This window comes from Apium graveolens, chromosome 2, assembly GCF_009905375.1.
Source record: "Apium graveolens cultivar Ventura chromosome 2, ASM990537v1, whole genome shotgun sequence".
NCBI classification, from domain to species: Eukaryota; Viridiplantae; Streptophyta; class Magnoliopsida; order Apiales; family Apiaceae; genus Apium; species Apium graveolens.
In genome coordinates, this window is record NC_133648.1 from 181,895,992 (window position 1) to 181,900,670 (window position 4,679).

Consider the following 4,679-nt stretch of genomic DNA (forward strand, 5'->3'; position numbering starts at 1 on the left):
TGACTCGGATTCTTTTACTTTCACGGTTTATTTGTTTGTGTTTCAGGTACTCATTACAATGGGAGATCCAACAGCATGAACGAAAGCCTTGATAGAATTTTCTGAACCCAAGATCAATGACATTCAATCTAGCATTGTCCGGCCAGCTATCACAGCTAATACCTTTGAGATCAAGCCTGGCATAATTCAATGGGTATAGACTTTAGTCCAGTTTGGGGGTTCTCCAACGGAAGATCCCAATACACACATTAGGGATTTTATAGAGATCTGCGACACCTTCAGGTTCAATGGTGTTTCTGAAGATGCTGTGAAGCTGAGACTGTTCCCATTCTCTCTGAGGGACAAGGCTAAGAGCTGGTTACACTCTCTACCAGCTGGTTCGATTACTACTTGGGAAGATCTTGCTCAGAAGTTTCTTACTAAATTCTTCCCTATGGCGAAGACAACTACAATCAGGAATGCTCTTACTCAATTTGCGCAGCAATCAGGAGAATCTTTATATGAAGCTTGGGAGCGCTATAAGGAGATGCTTAGGAAGTGTCCTCATCATGGAATGCCTGATTGGATGATCATCAATTGTTTTTACAATGGGTTGGGAGCACAGTCCAGACCCATGCTCGATGCAGCAGCAGGTGGAGCATTATGGGCAAAGAACTATGAGGAAGCTTATGATCTAATTGAACTGATAGCTGCTAATGAATATCAGTATCCAACCTAGAGATGTCCACAGGAAAAAGTAGCAGGAGTTCTTGAGGTGGATACAGCTACGGCTATCACTGCTCAACTGAAGGCGTTGTCTATGAAGATCGATTCTCTGGCTAACTATGGTGTTAAGCAGATAATCAGTGTTTGTGAGCTGTGTGCAGGTCCGCATGTGACAGAGCAATGCGCTATATCTAGTGAATCAGGTCAGTTTGTGAGTAACTTTTAGAGATCGCGGCAACCAGTTCCAGACACTTATCATCCTGACAACTGGAATCATCCTAACTTCAGCTGGAGCAACAATCAGAATGCGATGTAATAGCCATTCCAACAGTTTGGAAATAAGCTACTCAACCCTCCTGGTTTTCACCAACAATTTGCACCAAAACAATAACTCCAAATTCAACAACAAAATCATGATGCAGGTCTATCTTCGAATGAAAAATCTGAATTGGAGGAGTTGCGGCTTATGTGCAAAAACCAGGCTCTTATATGACAAAGCCAGGCTATTTTTATCAAGACACTGGAGAACCAAATAGGGAAAATTGATAATGCCTAATTGAATCGGCCACCAGGAATGCTTCCTAGTGATATAGAAGCCAATCCAGGCAAGAGGGAAGTTGAAGAACAGGTGAACGCCATCACCTTAAGGTCTGAAAAGGTTGCAAGCCCTCAAATTCAGCAAGACGAAGAGCCTGAAAAGTCTGAAGTTCCAGAATCTGAAGTTTTGGCTGAAGAAGATGTGCAGAAGGAAGTAGAGGTGGAACCAAGGAAGACTACTGTGGAACACACTCCTCTTGAGGGTAATACAGGGGAGAAACAGATCTATCCTCTATAGGATTGTAATCATCACGGAATCATGGTAAAACAATTTTCTTGATATAAAATCCAAATAAACGCATACAAATCGTGATTAAAACATATGGGATCGTTTCTAACCTTTAAAAGCGATCCAAGAACGACGAGCGGAGATCCCTAGCAGCTGCTCCTCAAGTGTGAAGCACTCCACCGGTATATGATAAGTGGTATTTTATACCACTTAGAACGTCTTAAAATGGCTTAAATTGGTGTCTTGAAATCAAGTATTTTGTGTATTTGATGCGTTTTTCTAGTGTTTATGCATTTCGGGGTTTTAGTTGCATTTCGGGGGAGGAATCATCAAGAATAAGCCTTGGCATGTGTTCACCATTGCGAGAGGAAAGAAACGGGCAGATTACGGCGAAGAAACGGAGCAAAATCAGAATTTTTCCAGTAGAGGTCTGAGCGCCCGCTCAGCATTGCTGAGCGGAGCTGAGCGGCCGCGCAGGGTCGGGAAAAAAGACAAATTATTTTAGGACTTCTACTTCTGTTTGGTTTCCACTTCTATGTAATCTGAGTTTTATGGGACTATTATATAAGTAGATTTGAGACGTTTTCACAAGGGTGGATAAAAGAAGATTGTGTTTTTACGCAAGGAGCAAAGGAGATAAGGAAGAAGACCGATTTAGCACACTGCAACGAAGAGGAAGCATATTTTCTTGTGATTCTTGTTTCATTGTAACGTTGGATGCTAGTTTTCTTGCTTTGAACTTATTTACTCTTGTGACGTACTCTGTTTTAATATAATTAGTTTAGTTATTATTTTCTTGTGTTTGTTTATCATTATTTCATATGAACCCATGATGACGATAAGTGCTATTTATGGGCTAATCGTGATCATGGGGTTGCAACGGATTTATTATGGAATTCTTTAGTTAATTGTTTAATACTTTAGTGTGTGATGATTGCATGATATCTAGTATTGGTTGTGCGTATTCGTCTTATGTGCGTCGCGAACATATAAGATAGGGTGTTAATCTCTTGTGAAGCGACGGTGGATCTTGAGATTTAGAACTTGCCATGCTAGCATAGGTTCATGTACGTTGTGCATGATTAGTGGGTAACTCTAACAGTTTTATTTGCCCTATGTAATCAAAAGGAATAACTTATACTTAAATCGTTGTGTTGTCAATTTCTGTAGATATATAGGAACTCAACATAATTGATGACTATTCAACTTCTATCTTAATTGTGGATGCTTGGTAGAATGGTATTAGTACAATGAAAGTTGGCTTTTATCAGTTTCGTGTTATTCGATTAATATCATCACTGTCACATGCTAAAGGTAATAATAATGGCTATAGAAGGAAGTAATAATGAAGTTGTGATCTCATGAGTGTTTTATTATTGATAAATTGAAGTGTTAGTTAAGTGATTGATTAAGTAGTTAATTATAGTTAATATTTAATCAACAATTTTAAGTGTTAGTGTCTTAACATTGAGAAGTAATCATACATTGGTGAGTGAGTTTAATTAGACAATAATTCAGTCTGAGTCTCTGAGGGAACGAACTAGAAAGTATTCTATATTACTTGCGAACGCGTATACTTGCGTGAATATTAGCGCGTGTTTTCGCCCTAACAAGTTTTTAGCGCCGCTGCCGGGGACTCGGCGTATTTGTTTAGTTTATGTACTTACCATCATTGGTCATTAGGAGTCAGTGATTAGGACGTGGTAGTTACTTATTTTTTCCAGTTGTGTTTCAAGTACTTTAGCAAGCGTTTATGCAAACTCGTTCTCGTGCTCGCAAGAGGACTTTAGATACAGCTGAGGAGACAGACGAAGTTCTTGATATTCCGGAGAAGTTAGATTTTGAGGATTCGGATTCAGGAACTGAGCAGAAAGAACCAGTAAACATGGGAGATCATATTGTTCAAGCTGATCCAGCTCTTATGGATTTTTCTCGGCCTAAAATTGATGACATTCAGTCAAGCATCCTTCATCCGGCTATTCAAGCTAACACCTTTGAAATCAAGCCGGGCACTATTCAGATGGTGCAGAATTCTGTTTCTTTTGGAGGAGCGGCAACTGAAGACCCCAACATGCACATAAGGAATTTTGTCGAGATCTGCAGCACTTTTAAGTATAATGGCGTGACTGATGAGGCTATCAAGTTGAGGCTTTTCCCATTCTCACTGAGGGACAAGGCTAAAGACTGGTTACATTCTGAACCAGCTGGGTCCATCACTACGTGGCAAGATCTTGTGCAAAAGTTTCTGGTGAAGTTTTATCCGATGGCAAAGACTGCTGCTATGAGGAGTGCTCTTACTCAGTTTGCGCAGCAACCTATAGAATCTATGTGCGAGGCTTGGGAACGCTACTAGGAAATGTTGAGAAAATGTCCACATCATGGAATGCCGGATTGGATGGTGATCACTGGTTTCTATAATGGTTTGGGGGCCCATCTCGGCCCATGCTCGATGCAGCAGCTGGAGGCGCCTTATGGGCTAAAAGCTATACTGAGGCGTATAATCTTATAGAGACGATGGCTGCAAATGAGCATCAAAACCCAACTCAGAGGATGACGTCAGGCAAGGTAGCAGGTATTCTGGAAGTTGATGCAGCCACCGCTATTGTAGCCCAGCTCCAAGCGCTATCAATGAAGGTTGATTCTCTGGCTACATATGGAGTTAATCAAATAGCTATGGTTTGTGAGCTTTGTGCAGGTTCTCATGCTACGGATCAGTGTTCTCTTGTCAATGAATCTGTTCAGTATATGAATAACTATCAGCGACAACAGCAGCCTGTGCCAGTGACCTATCATCCTAACAACAGAAATCATCCAAATTTCAGCTGGGGGAATAATCAGAATGCTATTCAGCCACCATATCAGCAAGGAGTGAGTAAACAGTATAACCCACCTAGATTCCAGCAACCACAACAGTATGCTACAAGGCAATCATATCCTCAATAGGGAAGTACAGCTGCACCTACTAGTGCTGATTTTGAGGAACTTAAGCTGTTGTGCAAGAGTCAGGCGGTTTCTATCAAGACCTTGGAAAATCAAATCGGTCAATTAGCCAATGCAGTGCTCAATCGTCAACCTGGCACTCTTCCCAGTGACACGGAAGTACCAGGCAGGAAGGAAGCTAAAGAGCAAGTCAAGGCTATTACCTTAA

General features: G+C 41.1%; 2 non-coding genes across 2 annotated transcripts; both read right to left on the minus strand.

Moving 5' to 3' along the window:
- Positions 1-448: 448 nt before the first annotated feature.
- LOC141709815 (small nucleolar RNA R71) lies at positions 449-555 on the minus strand. The gene has a single exon (XR_012570372.1). It is a non-coding gene; the product is annotated as a small nucleolar RNA R71 (small nucleolar RNA).
- A 3,254-nt stretch (positions 556-3,809) lies between these two features.
- LOC141709696 (small nucleolar RNA R71) lies at positions 3,810-3,916 on the minus strand. The gene has a single exon (XR_012570261.1). It is a non-coding gene; the product is annotated as a small nucleolar RNA R71 (small nucleolar RNA).
- Positions 3,917-4,679: the final 763 nt, after the last annotated feature.